Source organism: Cryptomeria japonica, chromosome 2 (assembly GCF_030272615.1).
Source record: "Cryptomeria japonica chromosome 2, Sugi_1.0, whole genome shotgun sequence".
NCBI classification, from domain to species: Eukaryota; Viridiplantae; Streptophyta; class Pinopsida; order Cupressales; family Cupressaceae; genus Cryptomeria; species Cryptomeria japonica.
In genome coordinates this window covers 380,565,583-380,583,214 of record NC_081406.1, presented here as the reverse complement: position 1 = coordinate 380,583,214, position 17,632 = coordinate 380,565,583, and positions in this window count along the sequence as shown.

Here is a 17,632-nt window from a genome sequence, read left to right as displayed (position 1 = left end):
TGGAAAGATCCTACTCTTCTCCCAATATCCCTCTAGCAAGCTTCCTCATTGGCCAACATTTTATTGAATAGATCAGTTATCATGTCTAACAGAGATGATGTATTATTTTGGGCAGCTTCAAAATCAGGGCAATATTCAATCAAAGAAGGTAACAATGGCTTGCAGCAGTAAGGCAAGTAGTCGAGCATACTCCTTCTATTGGAATGACATTGTCTTACCAAAAGAAGGTTGTTTTGCGTGGATAACATTGAATAAAAGAATCTTAACAGCAGAGAGATTAGTAAAACTAGGCATTACACAAGCTTTTAATTGTGTATTTTGTGACTTAGAGGAAGAATTAGTTGATCATTTATTTTTACACTGCTCTTTCACCTTCCAATGTTGGTTATTCATCATGAATAAACTCTAACTCATGTTGCTCTTTCCGAAATCACTGTGGGATATGTTTAACTCTTGGCCTCTTTTATTCTCTACATCAACCTTCTCAGGTATTTGGAAATGTGCTCCTACTCACATTATTTGGGCAATCTGGTGGGAGAGGAACAAAAGAATCTTTAGAAAACCATCCTCTTCTCTGGATCAAGTTTTGATCAAATTGGAAAATTCAATTGCAGAAATCATAAACTCTTCTCTTACAAATTCCAAGGACATCTATTCATTTACCCGGTGGGATAAGGCAATTAGAAAATCTTGGCACGGTATTATTTTGCCGATAGGGATTCCCCCGAACTGGTCTTCAGTCCATGTGAAAGACAGGTCGTCCATAAAATGGACACCCCCAGCTCCAAATTTTTTTAAGATCAACTTTGATGGCTCTTCTCGTGGAAATCCAAGGAAATTGAGAATTGGAGTTTGCATACGAGACCATTTTCGCAAAATGTGTGCTTTCCAAGATTCACCCATCTCTCTGGGTACGAATAACTTGGCAGAAGCAAATGCCTTACTAACCGGTCAGGTGTTAGCAAGGAAGTGTGGCCTCTCCAATATACACATAGAGGGGGATTCTTTAGTCATTATCAACTCAATTACCTCAAAAAGATCTAAGACCTGGTAGCTATCTTATGTTCTGAAGCATACCTTGGATCTTCTCGACACTTTTTCGGACTACTCTGTCAGTCACACACTGAGAGAGGGCAACTTTGTTGTTGACTTGTTAGTAAACATGGGCTGCAATGGCATTTCCCTAGAGTCAATCGCAATTCCTACTAAATTGTCTTCTTTTCCCAAATTGCTCGAATTAGTACAAAAGGAAAGTACAACACTCTTATCACAAGCTAATTCCTTTTAAATACTCACATGCAAGAACATAACTGGTGCCGGTGAACAAGAAGGCTGACAGGACACTTGCATTTATGCTTTTAAATGCATTTTTTAGATGGTATGTATGGAAATTTAGTGCGAAGTACCCGGGGATTCTCAATATGTCACTTCACATGGAGCAAAACAGACTTAGGCCTCTCACACATCCCCTCGACTATATTACAGTCACAAAATTAATGCAAGGATTGCAAACATGATCCTAAAATCTGATCATTTATTGCACTTTGAGATGGTAATTTTTGTTTATAAATGGAACTAGCCTTCTCTTACACACAATTTTCAGCCAAAATTTTCAAAAATTTAAATTTTTGAAGTATCACAGTGCTCTGCAATTTGGAAAATGGTTGTTGTGGAGGATGCAGGCAAATTCATTGGGAGTGTATGCCATGGAACAACCAGATTTCAGTGCAAAATCCAGAACCTTCGGCGGCTTTTCATGGACACATCAATGACAGAGACCTCAACCAACTTTTTCTGTTACACAATCCACAATTAAGAAGAGTTGTCAAAGACTTCATCGGTGAGGAGATGTTATCCCCACAAGATAAAAGGATTCTGTATCCCCATCAACTTCTCAGTTCCTATCTATCAAATGCTCTAGATCTCTTGCAATCTATTCCTCTACTAGAATTAGTATTCTTCAAATTGGTAAGACAAGATGTGCTTCCTCTAGCCCCATTCCATGAAGCCTTGGCAAAATATAATCTATGGCAGGGGTCAGCTCTCCTTGGGGGCCTCTTTCCACGTCACTTTATTCAATCTAGCCATGCTTACATGGTACTCTACGACCGAATAAAGCATGCCTTTGAATGGAAAAAATTTTGGCATATGAAGAACGACTTGCATCAATTTGGTAGACAATTGGATGACCACATTGTACACAGAGTCAAAATTAAATTTGGGGCTCTAATGGAAATCCTGGAAATAGAAAATGTTGACCCTTGTTCACAAATATCGCAACCTGTGGAAAGACTACAGATAGGGTTCCAGACCTCAACATACCGGCGCAGGATGAAGTCACAAGATGGACTACTTCTCTTCTGTCTGCTTTCGATGCCCCTAGAATTCGGACCCAGGAAGACACCGCCATGAATGAGTAAAGTTATTCCATCTTTGTTTTTTGCTACCTAGAATATGCTCTTTTTTGACCGGTGGAAAATCTAACGGCAACCAAACCGGTAGAGGAGTCATCTTCTTTGCTTGTCGACTTGCACTGGTATTGGAGGCTTTTCTTTTTATAAACCAGTCATAAGGACATCATACCGGTATCAAAGCACCGGTACAACATAATCAAAAACTGCTTGTCGTAGCTCATCAGTACTCCAACAAGTAGATTCACGCTTCTCAGTCACCATGGTAACCGGTTAAGGGGGTTGGTTATTTTTGGTTTCCTCTGGCCTCGTCCCAACTAGTTACTCTCTTTTTGGCCCCTAAGAGACTCATTCTGTGGGCAGTACCTATTTCTCTCTCCGGATCGGGTGGCTTCTTCTCATAGCCTCCTTCCTTATTCTTCACTGTATCTGAGCAAGGATATGGGGTTTTCTTTCTAGTTCTTTCCCTATTGAGCTCTTGAATCAATTTTCTTATTAATATATATATCAGTGGCTTGCCACTTTTGATTAAAAAAAAAAATGATTATCCATGGCTTATTCATAATGCTTTATTTCCTCATCAAGCATAGTACTACTGATCTTGGCCGAGGTATTAGAAACCAAGGTTGAGTGTTTCACCTGTAAACAAACATCACAGACAAGGAACGTTCCCCTCCATTTTGTTTTATATACAAATGGTCGAGGTATACAGTGTAGTCAGTAAGCCAAAGTGATTCATGACTATATTTTTGCATAGGATCTCTTAGCTTAGTCAACTTCCCACGTACACACCATTAGTACATGCCCTGGAACTTCATTGGAACAATCCACATACAGAAAACAAAGAAAAAAGATATCATGAACCATCCCGGCCACTCTAACCACTTGTGAATATCCTAGAGTAGCATAGGAACCTGATATAAATGCAAAAAATTTGACCAAGTGCCTATCAACCAAACATAATTTTCTTATCAAAGAAATATGTTACCATGTCTTGTTTGTAAGGAAGGATGCATCCTTGTTAAGACGGTTGTGCTCAAATGTTTGATTGGTTCGTTGATTTGATAGGTGGTCATTGTTTGAGTAGCTCAAAATGTTGTTTTGTGTCTTTTGTGATGTTTATGTACAAGGAACAACTTTTTTGCAATTTTTTTTATTGTTTTGGATGTTTTTGTCATGTTTTTGGATTTTTTAATGTTGTGAATGTTTTTTGTGTTTTCTTCAGGATATTTTTCAAATAATTTTGGTATTTTTAGAGATTTTATGAATGTTTTTGGTATTATTTCAAGATGTTTTGAATGAGTAACTCAATGAATCACAAGCATGGAGAATTCACTCCCATCATTAGGTTAAGAACATTATCCCCAGTTAAGTGTCGGTATGAAAGCATGACATGGGACACATGAGGCAATAACCTTGATTGCAGATCAATAACAATCCATGGTATAAATGATGGATGAATGGATGCAATGGATGTGATCGTTGTTGGTCTTGATTTCTGACTACTTTGTTTTCTCTTCACAAATTATGCCTTTGTTTACAAAAGAAGAGAACAACAAGAATAGGAAACAAGACAAAATTAATGAGGTTTACAAGGAAAAAACCTCCTACACTTTAAGCTTTACAAAGCTTAGGCGGGTGAACCTAATTGTGATTACTTTCTCACAACCTAGTAGATGGTTTACAAAAAACCAGCACGAGTTTTTGTAAACTTCTTCAATTTAGTGCAGCCAAACATGAATGATTTTATTTTTTTTATTGTATCGGACCACAAAGATGTCACAAATACTAGAAATTTAGACCAGTTCCTTATCCGGGCATCAGAGTCATCAAAAACTAGACTGAAATCTGACAACAAAATTCATATACATATCACTATTTTTTATCTATTAAATCTGTATATGCCTGACATATACAAACTTCTAATTTGTACTAGACCTAGTCATCAAACGCATGTGAATATATTGATATCAATGAAGATGAATTAAGTATATTTAATTTTCCTCCTTGAGAAAAAGACAAAACATTCCCATTAATTGCCTTGCAAATCATCTAATTAAACAATCCTTAATTATTTTATTAAAAATGAAAACCAGCATGCAAACATAAAGACAACATAGATCTGAGCTCGAAATATTTTGACTGTATATTATTCCCTCATCAAAGATTACAAAGATACAAGAATGATTCAAAATACCAAAAACAAAGTTTGCATATATTTCGCCAGAGCTTCGCTACAAAATTTTGTTATCTCCCTTTCTAGGTAGTCCTACTATCCTTTTATAGAACTTTGGATGCAACAAGCTTCAGACTTCCCTAGAAGAATATTCCTATCTTGACAATCATTCCCTCCAAATATTATATTGATCACAAGACTGCAATTGAGGGAGAAGCATAGCTTCTTTTGGAACGTGTGCTTCTATAACCGATTGGTCATCCAGCTAGAAAATGACCAAAAGGACAAGTCTTGACATGTGGTGCCTTTGTCTTAAGATATTTTGATTAGCCATTTGTTAATTATGGTGGATACACTAGTGTTCTTATCAAAGCAAACATGTAGCATCTTTTAGATAACTAACCTTCCTATATTCACAGATCAGGTACTAGGTGTCCTCAACTCTTCAAGGTACCAATTACTCAAAAAATGTTACAAAAACCAACTACTTCAGGATGTCGGTGTATTGTCACATGATGGAGCATCAATGAGACCTTCGTGTTCTCCTGTCTCTTTCAAAATTTACTTTCTTTCCCATAATTTGAACATCTCATCATTGGGCCAAGGAAAGTTGATAATTTTATGCTTCTTTTCCATTTCATCCTTAATTGTTTAACTTCCTTTTCTAAAAAGCCAAAATATGATTTTGCCTTTTCAATTTCCTTAATAGTTTGAATAAACAAAAAGGTATTATCCATATTTATAATATTATTTATCCTTTGAGACAGCCTGTGACCTAGCTCCTCAATCCACACTCCCTTATCTTTCAATTTGTTTGCAATTAAGAAACCTCCAGGAAACAATTCGAACATTTCCTTGGTATATTCCTTTCAGAATAAACCTGCCCTTCTTTCGATGTTTATTCTTTCTACTGCAAACTCGGACAAATCTTTAACTAATTCATAAGTAGACTTAATTATATTATCAACATCTATTTCTTCCTGAGATAATGAATATATTGACTCTAAGTTCACTTCTCTTGCAATCCACTTGTCTAAGATTGGCTTCAAAGTAGCCTTTTCCTCCTTCAAAGAATCCAAGAGATTCATTATTCTTTTCATGTTCAAATATACAATTGCTACCTGAACAGTATTGAAAAATTTCAAAATAGTGTCTCTGACTTTTTCTTCATACTTATTTGCCAATATTGACTGAGCCTTCTTTAACTTTTCAATTTCATCTTGAACACTCTCTGTTAATGGAAAGCTAGAAGTCATGGGGGAAGGAGGAAATTCAATGATAGGAATGGAAGAAGGGGGCTTGGTAGGAGAAGAGGAAATCATCAATTGAGAGGACCCACCCTTTTTTTGTTGTCCTTCCAATCCACCTTTTAATTTTGCAATTGTTTTGTCCTTACAAGGGATTTCAATCTTTGCATCATTGTAAGCCTTGAGAATTACTTCTAATTTTGCCTAAAGATCTACCTTCTCCTTTGCCTCTTTCTCGTGCACTGCCATTCCAAACTTAGCAGACTCTAAATTCATGCTAGCATCTTCTCTTGTACCTATATCTTTGACCCTCTTCACTATCATCCCCCCTGAGTAATCAGACCTTGAGGATTCACCCCTTCTTCTGTTCTCTTCTCTTTTTAATGACCATATTACAAGAGCTGCATGGTCATTACTATAGGTTATCCCCTCTCCAGGGGCTTAGTTTCTTTTCTTACTGCATCAAAAACCACAACATCTGCTATATCCCACTTTGGGAGAATTAGCACTCCAACACTTTCAATTAATTTTCTCCCCTCCTCTAGGGTAATCATCTCAAATTCTTTTATCATTTCTTGTTTAATTTCTACTTCAATAGAAGATGGATCTTTATTTGGTTGTTCAACTTTTATTTTTTCACATCTCTCCTTAAATTTATCCATATACTTTCTCGAAACAAATTGTAAAAAGGATCCTGACTTCACAAAATTGTCATCATCCAAAAACTCATCACAGGCCTATTTTATAACAGGATCTAATTCTTTTCCAGAAAATTCCTCAATAGTTAAATCCATTTTAGCACCTGTTGGCTCCTCTGGCACTACCTCCTATAATTCTCCATAAGTAAAAGAAATTTGTCCCAAGCTTCCTAATTGCATTAGTTGCTCAGCTACAGCCTGCTCATCACCTATAGGTAATGGGGATTGGGAAGGTGAATACATAGCTTCACTTGGTTGTGCCTCTTCCTCCAATCTCTGCCTCTTTGGGGAAGTTTGGAACTCAGGAGCATCCTCCATTGGCCTTTTTCCCTTTGATGTAGAAGGCTCATCCCTCCTAGGCATCACCACATTATAGCTTGATTTCTTATACATTACATATTCATCAAGAGGAATGATCTTAGCAAAGATAGGTTTAGTCAACATGAGTTTGGCCTTTTTAGGATTTGCCTTAATTACTGCATCTTTTTTCTCATTAAGGTTTTACATGGTATCCTTAAAATATTCTATTAAAAACTTTACCTTTTCCCCAAATGAATGAAAGCTCTTCAGTGGATCATAACTTTTATCAAAATACTGGACAAATTCAAGAGTTTTTTTATATACCAACCATTTTTCTTTCCTCACCTCTTGCTCTGCTAGATTAAACTCATTTCTTCTTAAATCCTCAGGGAAGTGGAATTGATGAATTTTAGCACCACACCTGACCTTCTTTCTGAACATGCCATTGAAAAAATCTTTGGGTCAGCAAATCTTGCAACTGCTGTTACCAATATGTAAGGCTTGAAGAACTTGTCAAAATGCAGCCAACCCCCTTTAGTAATCACAAATTGGTGTGCAATGGTAATGGTTGGAAAAATTGTTCATCTACCCTTATTTGTCGATTCTGCTTCCTGCAGACCCCCAATTTGCCTTATGATCTCAGCAATACCTATTTTCAAGGGGACCTGATAAGGGAGAAAATATGGAGTTCCCCTAAAGCCATACACTCTAAAAATAGTAGAACCAGGATACAAAATTATATCACCCCAATTATGCACAATTTTGATATCTTCTGCAAATTCCTTGGGTTTGATAAATTCAAGAAGAACTTTTGGGATCTGTGGTTCTCTTGACACAAGAGAATTTGTAACCTCGATGCAAAACATGTGTCAAACTTTAAATAACTGGCATCTTCTCTATCCCAGGATAGATCTACACTCCATAATTGCACTGGCATGTCTTCACCATCTTTTACTCTCCATAAGTCCATACCCTTTGCAAAATAGTCTACACCCTTGAACAAGAACATGTGCATTAACAAAGAATACCAACCAAAAGGTCTATCCACCTTGGCAATATTAATCCCAATCAAACCCTCATGGATCACATTTCCTAGATAAGGTGCAAAGTCATAAGCTACTTCTATAGATGGATTGAGAATTTGTGCCATCATGAGCATATAATGAGTTGGCATAGCAATTTTTGCATCCTCTCCAAAAATATGACACAGATACCAATATACTCCTTTAGCCCTCAAAGTGAAAAAAAACATAGGGAAAGGTTCAACTATACTTGGCCCTACCAATGTTAGCCCTTCTATTTTTGCAAAGAATTCCCTCATTGGTCCACCCCTAAGATGATCTTTTTGAGTATCATAGACCTTATTTAACATTTCAAAACAAATCGTCTTTAGATAATTTGAAGATTCATTTAGCCGGAAAACCCTTCTAATCTCACCAGTTGTAACTTCAATCAAAGGGCTTACACTTACACTCCTTACAATTATGGTAACAGAGTCATAATTCTTTGCAATTTGGGTCAACAAGTCAACATCCATAAAAACTCCAGGGACCACCAATTTCCTAACATCTAATTGCCATATGTTCTTTGAAGGAGCAAATGCATTTTGCTGACTAAACCCCACCCTGAACAGGCCTAAACTAGACATGCTTATTTGGGGATCTCTTAACCAACGTCCTTTGTCAAACAAACCATCACCAATTTGCAAGTGAGAAGATTTGGGTACAAGTTCTTTCTGTTAGGCAGAACTATTCGTAGACTGAACCAACTATTCTAAAAAATCATCACAGATGGACCTTTCTTGATAATCTATTTTCCCTTTGAATTCTTGTTGTGGTGCCATTTTGATAATTTAGGGTTTATCTTATTTTAACTTTTTCATTCAAACAACCCTTTAAATTTTCCAAAACCAGACAATGCCAACACATGAGCAAAAATTGCAAATATGGCAGTCACAGAACAACTTACTTGTCACAAGAAAACTCACAGGAGTTGCACACTTTGTTTCCGCAAACCCTTCGTGAAAGCCTTTTACAATCCAAATCTCAAAAAAAAAGATTTTATGAAGCAACCTCGGCGGCAAATCAACATTTATTCTCATTAACCAAGCCACATGCTCTACATTTAATTCTTTTAAAATTCAAAATTTCCGCTCCAACGGATAGAAGGGACTTTAGTGCACTTTTTCCTTCAATCGTTGATCCGCGAAGAGTAAAGAACTTGCAACTCTCATTCACGGCTCAGCGACAACCATTAGATCACTCAAATCTAACATGCCCTTTAATCTCTTATGCCTTATGAAGGGGGCCCACCAAACTATATTTGTCTGTCTTTAGTTGTTGAGTCGCGATGCGTAAAAGACTTGCTTCTTCCCACTGCAATCTCACGACTACCGTAGGATTAAATCTTTATCGCTCAAACTTTAAGACACCTTCGTTGCTTGACCGCCACTACTCCACCGCTAGATCTTCGCCTGGCCCCGCCACTAGCAGCTTGTCGCTGAGTCGCGAAGACTATTCAATGTGCAACTTCTCATCGCGGTCTCACGACCACCATTGGATCTTTTTGATCTGCCTGACTTTTAAGAACCCGATACATGCATTAAAGATCTTATTTGGGACTTAGGGAAAAATAAAGAATTCCAACTTTAATAAAAATGAAACCCACTTAAGCTTAAGATTCAAATGGCCCCTTTCAATTACATGATGACCCTTCCGGTTAAGTAGTGAAAAGGGTAACGATTAAAAAGACCTTCCCTTAGGACAAGAGACATATAAAAGTTTTTTTATGATTTAAATTCATTAAACCCTAAACCCTTAGAAGCTTAAACCTACAGACTTGGAACATTGAAAATTTGCAAAAACTTTCAGAGATATCAGGAAAATTACATCACCACCCAAATTACTGATAATAGCGGCTCTGACTGGGGATGGTCATTCATAGAGAGCGTCATTATCTTTTCTTTTAAAAAGAGGCACGTCGTTGAAAAGAGTTGCCTCCTATATAACTATAACTATTCAAATTATCCATCTATAACTATTCATGAAACATGTAAGTGCATCCTTTAGTGCATTTCCAACTATAATATTTGTCAAGAATTCGTTATGCTTGGCGGCTGTCCATACAAACTACAACTGTTTCAAATGCCATATAAAATGGTCATTCATAGATATCTGATCCTTGAATACGTAATCCATGGGCAAATGAGATGGAATGGTTGGGGATTTATACTCATGTTGTTAGAGAAAACCTGCTTATACTTCTTCTGTCTCCTTCCATCCGCAGTCTCGATGATGAATTCGGTGGAGAAAATATTTCATCTACTCTTAACCGTAACCGTTCCTTCCACCAGTTGTCTTCTTGACATTGTCATCGTAATTGCTTGAGCTAAGCAGATGACCAAAGATAAGCTTGGGCACATAAACCATTGCCATTATTGTAGATGTTGATTCTTCTGTCCTCCTCACTGATCTCCACCTTGACAGAATTCATTTTTGGGTCCCTCTCCTTGTTATCGACTGCATTGACCAGAATCCCATCGAAGATCTTGTACAACCCCGACACATATTCAATCTCCTTGTGCACCATGCCTCCATTCTCATACACCCACATCGTCTGCTTGTGCCTCTCGATGGAACCAACGGCTGCAATGGCTTCCTCTACTTCGCCTTCCTTTCTTTCTCCATTCACCCTAGCACCTTCCAACTGATCCGGGTATGGTAGGCGACCTTGAATGAGAGATTAAACTGGCAGCCACGTGGGCAATCGTGGGAAATGAACTAATGAAAGGTGGCGTTTCCCATCTATTTGCTTCTTGTGTGATGAATTGTGTCCTTTGATACTTGCACACATCCGCATAAAAGGCTCTAAAACTCATTGCATATTAGCTTTGTGAGTAGAAGAAACTATTGTTCACAACGAGAATACTGAGTAGGTATCGTCTTGTCTTTATTTTTTATAGCTATGCTGGCATTTGAGAAATTGTATATAAAATGTGGGCTTTGTGAATGACTAAAGTAATTGGATTGGAAATCCTTTACTCTTCTATTCCTTTTTTTAAAAAAAGTTAAATTGGTGCATTAACAAAAGTAAACCTCTAAATTTTGAAAGAAGAATCAGAACAACAAAATCAAATATGGCATCCCAATGATAAATTTGTTTTGATCAAACGAACTTGTACTATATATACTTGTAGACTTTTTATTTTACTGAAACCGTAATTTGAAGAGGTTGGTCGACTTCTTTAGTAACATAAAAAATATAATATGTTCTATTTATAGGAACTAGTATAAAAAAAAATAGATTGAGTTACTTGCAGAAGTTAATTTTGGAGTTCTATTACGATATCTCTACCTACTTCATTTTTTTAATTTTTTTTTCAAGAAAGAAAATATGATATTAATATTTGCATTGTTTCCTATGAGGAAGGAAGGCTCTTGAGATAGAAAATATTCATAACAATCATAAAGATAGGGATGGAGGACTTACCTTAACTCACTCTTCAGGACCTTGCATACTCAAGCTTAAAAGAAAGTTTGAAAAACTTAGAAATGAGTTTATTAACTAATTATTTTTTATCATCTAGGTGAGATAAATATTTTTTTATTTTTATTGTATATATATAGCACCCTTAACAATTGAGCGTGACATCTATAAATGATCTATTTGTACATATTCCAAATTTCTCACACCTAAAGATATCAAGTAAATAAAGTGGTAAAATATTGAGTGCCTCATGGTGATAAGGTTTGAATTTGTTTGAGAATTAATGTTAAAAGACTAATTTTATTTGGCTTCTTATAACTAGGTATCAACAATTCATATATACCAAAAGTGATATCTTACCATAAAAAATTGAACCTTAAAATACATAGGTTGTCTACACAACCATCTAAGGAGGTTATTATTTATCTTTCAAACTCTCACTCTAATTACATTGAAATGGATAAATTCATTTCCTCTTACTAAAGGGTGATAAGGTAAACCAAACACTTATACATCCATACACCAAGTAAAATTACATAAAGTTTCAAAATATATTTTTGCTATGAGATTTCCATTGAATGTTAATTTAGTTAGCACTTTTTTTATGAGCTTCAATTATGATCTAAATTTATTAGGTTTAAAAAGCATTATTTATAATGGGTGACTATTGCCCTTATAAACTATCTGGGGAGCAAACCTAGAAAGGTTAGCTCACCCATTGCCTAATTTTTTATGGATCATTACTATATGTAGTAGCATGTCTATTTTTGTATTTTAAACAAGACAACAAATTATTCATTCCTATTCTCATGAAAATATATGTTGTTCTCCTTTCTACCAATCATTGGACTATATTTTTATAAGGAATATTATATAATCTTTGGCAAATGACAAAAATAATATTATGTTCTTTCTTTGCATCAAAAATGAAGTTGATTACTATGTTACTAACTATATTGTTTCTTCTATGGCGAGGTTATGCCTTCAAAACATATGGTGCAAGTGCTATTACATGGATGTGGCAATACTTTAATAAGAAGACTATCTTCTATGTGTCTTTGAATCAAATGGACAAAATATGAATGTAGCTCTTAAAGAATCAATATGGCCTTGAAGATTTATGGAAGAGTTCCATTTGGATACATATGAAAGTACCATATTACTTGAAGTTACTTTACTCATTCTAGAGAATATCATTTCTAAAGATCAAAATAAACATTGAAGATCATGGGCACCTCACTCAAGTGAAAGCATTATATAATAAAGGCACCTTGAAGATCATGGGCACCTCACTCGAGTGAAATAATTATATAATAAAGACACTTTGAAGATCATGAGAACATACTATATTATAATTTTAGCCATCACTTTGAAATCCTCTATGCAGTGATTGGCTTTGAGGTGATGCCATTAAGGGGGAGTGTACATGACACCACCTAGTGGCTAAATCCTATATTTAAGACCTAATAGGCATAAGACCTTTAGGCATTATATGCTCCAAATTCAAATAATGCTTGGCCTTAGGTGATGCCATTGAGGGGGAGTGTGCATGTCAATGACACCACCTAGTGGCTAAATCCTTTATTTTTTAAGTCCTATGGGCACAGTATCGTAAGACCTACGGGCACAGTATCGTAAGACCTACGGGCAGATTTTTTTTAAGTCCTATGAGCATATTGTAAATTCTTCTCCTTGTAAAACTTCCACTTGTAAAAGCATTGTATTAAGACCTACGGGCACTATGTAATGAACCTGGGGAGAGGCTAATTTGAGGGGACCGCGGCTCCAATATAATTTTTTTAAGACCTCACAACATCATTTTTAAAACACTGGGATTATAAATTATGACAAGATGACTTTCATGTAGTCCGGAATGCATGATCTTCATGTTGGCATATATTTGTGTCCTTACTTATCACTGTCAAAGAAGACCTACGTTATTGGGGTGCTTCATTTTTTCTTCTATGGAAATTGACATGTGATCCTCTATTAACATGGGAGTGTTAGAACATAATGTTATTAGGGATCACATCCTTATAACATTTATATATAATGTTATAATATAAGGTTATAAAACCTTATATATTTATATGCTTTATAAGCATATCCCATTTGAAATAATTATAATCTAATAACTATTAGATTATTAATTATTTATGAGTGGGGGTTATTGAAAAGGTGTGACTAGTGAAGTCACCCTTCCTCCTATATTTAAGGAGGTTCTCTCTCATTTGAGAGGTGCGTGAATTTGGAGCTTTATGGTGATTTGTATCACTATGCATATGAGGTATTATTGGCCATGTGGAAGTATTGGAGGAGTGTCCCCAGGTTCATGTCTATTTTATTATAGACTATATTTGTACGTGTTTTAATTAAATGATGCTTTATGGGGTTTTTTACCCGAAAGGGTTTTCTCCATGTATATATTGTATAATGTGTACATTTTGCATGTATGTTTCATATTTCATTTACTTTATAATCTTGTTTATAATGATTAGTATCCTTAGATCCTAATTTCTAACAGTTGGATGTGAGATCAAAACAAGAACCAAGGAAAACTCTGGGACACGAACCAAAACAAAACCATAACCAAAGAAAACCTAATATATACAATTTTTATAACTACTGTGCATGGATAAAATGAGTTATGAGAAGTAGTGCTTTAGGAATTGTCCATGCACTGGGAATTCTTGTAGCTCACCATTCATTTTTTGCCGGAAATATGAGTCTTTTCTATTGACATCAAAGATAATCAAAGGGCCTCTCCACAATGATTCAAATTTCTTGTGTTTTCCCTTATCTTGTTCTCTAGCATTCCACTAAAGAACCATGTCACCAATCTGAAACTTTCTGGTTGTGGCTCTTTTGTCAAAAAGATATTTTGACTGAAACTGAGTTTTTTAGATTCTTCTTATGAGCCATAATTCTCATCTCTTCCATCTCTACCAATTGAATCATTCTGTCCTCCATAGGTTCAGACACTTCTAATTCTTCAACTTGCAAGAATTTGTATACAGGAAGGAGATTATTTACAGGTAACCTGGCTTGTCCTCCATACACCAATTCAAATGGGGATGTACCAATGGCCTTCTTCATAGTAACCCTGTCTGACCATAAAGCTATCTTGAGCTTTTGATCCCAAGATCTTTTATTCCACTCAAGAATCTTCTTAATGGTGTTCAGGAGGCTTTTGTTGCTTGACTCTGCCTAGCCATTACCCTGTGGGTGGTATGGTGAGGAATATGACATGATAATTCCATAACTTGCACATAATTCTATAAATTCCTCAGTCTGAAGCACACGACATTATCCATAATCAACTTCATAGGCACACCAAACCTTGCCCATATGTTATCCATTAAAAAATCAACAACTTTACTAGTTGCCTGCTTGGTGGGTATGGCCTCAATCCATTTTGTAAAGTAATCTATGGCCACCAAGATCCACCTATGACCTCGGCTTGATTTTTCTGTTATCTCTCCAATGAAGTCAATGCCCCATTGAACAAAAGGGGCCTCAGCTATAACAAGATTGAGTGGCAGAGCACCAACATACTTTAATTTGGAAGAAAATTTCTAACAAGGGTTACATTTCTAGACATATTTGTGAGTATCCTTGAACAAGGTAGGCCAATAATATCCTGCCCTGATTATTTTGCTGGCAATTGTCTTTGTTGAGTAGTGGCCTCCACATAATCCATTATGCATCTTTGTCAGAACCTTTTGAGCTCGAGAATCATCTAGACAAATCAATAACACCCCATCTCTGTTTCTCCAGTACAGGTCTCCCTGAACGAGAAGATATTTTTGTGATTTCAGATTTAGTGTTCTCTTCTGTTTGTGGGTCATTCCCTCTAGACATGTTGCATTTTTCAAGAAATACACAACCTCTGAATACCATGGTTGCCTTTCAATGCTAGTGACAATAACCTCTTCAGTTTCAACATTGTTGATGTCAATGTTCACAAGATTTGACTATGTCATCAGTTTGGCCAGGCCCACTCCTCTTACCAACTTTGTGATCTTGATCTCAAGACCAAACTCATGTATCCTATTTATCCACCTACACCTTTTACCAGTAACTAAAGATGGGAAAAAGAAGCAGGGTGAATTTAGATGGTTAGTATGCAAACAAAACACTAAAAGATATTAAAACATGAAACATGCATAAAACCACATAAAAACATGAAGACAATGCTTATACCTTGCAACCTTTACCTTCTCCCTCAGATGGAGCTTGGATGAAGTTGAAGTGTGCCCAAATTCCTCCAACGTGATGTTGATTTGCTCCTAGATTGCTTGATGTGGTTGGCTCTCCAACATTGTGCACAAATGGATGTGATGGATTTAAAGGATGAGATGGATAATATGGCTAAGTATGGATGGGAAGTAACTTTAGCATGATAAGGGTGCAAAGATGGTTTTCTAGGCACAAACTAGTAGCATGGACTTGCTAAAATTGGAGATGAAATGTGAGGGGATGGAGTCCTCAATTTATAGGGAGAGAGGAGGAGAAATGAAGGGCTAGGATTGACCCAAGATGGAGGGTCAGGATTCCTTGTGAGCCCACACAAGGCCCAAGAGGAGGTGTGGAGACCAAGAGATATTCCTTAAAGGCATTTCTTGTCTCCACACTTCTCAAGTTTCATTGAGAATACTTCCCAATGTGCCTTGAGAAGAGCAAGGGATAGGATATTTCTTGAGGGATGGAAAGGAAGAATTAAAAATTCTTCAAAAGGGATGCTCATGGGGATTGGAGGAATAAGGAGGAATTAAAAATTCCTTGGAAGATGAGATGCCTAGAGGAATGTGAGATTTTGAATATCTCACATTCACCTAGGAAAAGAGCATTTAAGGAGAGTGGTTGGATAGAAGGGACAAGGAGTTGACTTTGTGGCTAATCATGATGACTGGCCACTAGCAACTCATTAGGAGAGGGATTAGAGGAAAGATTAGGTGGGATTAGGGTAGATAAGATTTGTAGGAGGATTTGACTAGGAGAGAGAATGAGTGGAGGGAATTAAAAATTAGAAGAATAATGCTAAGTGAGCTTAGGGAGTTTCTAGAAGAATTTATTAGGTTAATGATGGATTAGGAAAAGGTGATTTGTAGGAATCGCTTAGGTTAACTAATTAATTGAAATTAATTAATTAAGAGGAGGAATTTGAGGAGATTTAATATTGAGGATTTTTAGAAGAATAAAAGGGGATTGATTTATTAAATAAATCAATCAATAGACTATAGTGACAATATTAATTATAATTAATTAATATTGAGGAAGAATTTGAAAAATGGCATAATTAATAAATTAATTATGCCAGGAATTTAAAAATAAATAAAATAATTATTTTTAAGTGTCTACATTTGGCCCCTCTTTTACATAGCAGCAAATTTGGCAATGGGTAAAAGATAGAAGAAGAAGAAATAGATTCCCCAACGTAAAATGTGGGAGGTGTATGCCCCCTCGATAATTTTGTTGAAAGAAAATTGATGAAAAATTCTCGAAATAAAGAAGAAATAATTTGAGTGGAGGGGATAAGTGAAAGAGAAAGAGGAAGTAGATGTAGAAAATCTAGAAGAGAAAGTAGAAGATGCGAGACCGCGGAGGGAATGGGCCCTTGAGGGGGCCCATATAATCCACAAAGGGCCCAATGAGGAGTCATTGTTACACACAAGCCTTGGAGCCAATCAGAGCATAGAAGGAGAGAAGGAGAGCTGGATCGCATTCATACATGTGATCATCGCGCCAAGCAGATCTGACGGTACGATAGACCCACCAGCTATGGACCACCGGTATGTATGACCATCCCCCTTTTGAATTTTTTAGGGTAGGGGTAGAATTGTAGAAGTTGAGAAAGCCAACTTCACAGACCCCGAAGATCACCTGCATGCAAATAACCTGTCACAGAAAGAAGAGATGGAGACAAACAAGCAAGGGTGCTCTGAAAGCTGAAAAATGTATTCATCCAAGAGAGATAAATTACAATGATGAATCCTTCTAAAAGGATATTGTGCAACCCTAAAAGAAACCCTAATAGGTAGACATTTAATAATTAATATAATTATTAAATGTCACAAATGCAAACTAAAGTGAAATCTTAAGAGAGGAATAAAGGTAAATTAATCAACATGATTAAATTAAAACCTTTACTCTAACACCCCCCCTTAAGATGAGCAAAAGTGCAGTTACAAACATGTGCAAGAAAGCAAAGGTAACTACAATGCAAGAAAGTAAACTTGGGTCCCGGCAACAAGGCCTGATCAGGTACCCAATTACAACCAAATCTCTGTAAAGTGGAGAAATAGAGAAAACCTC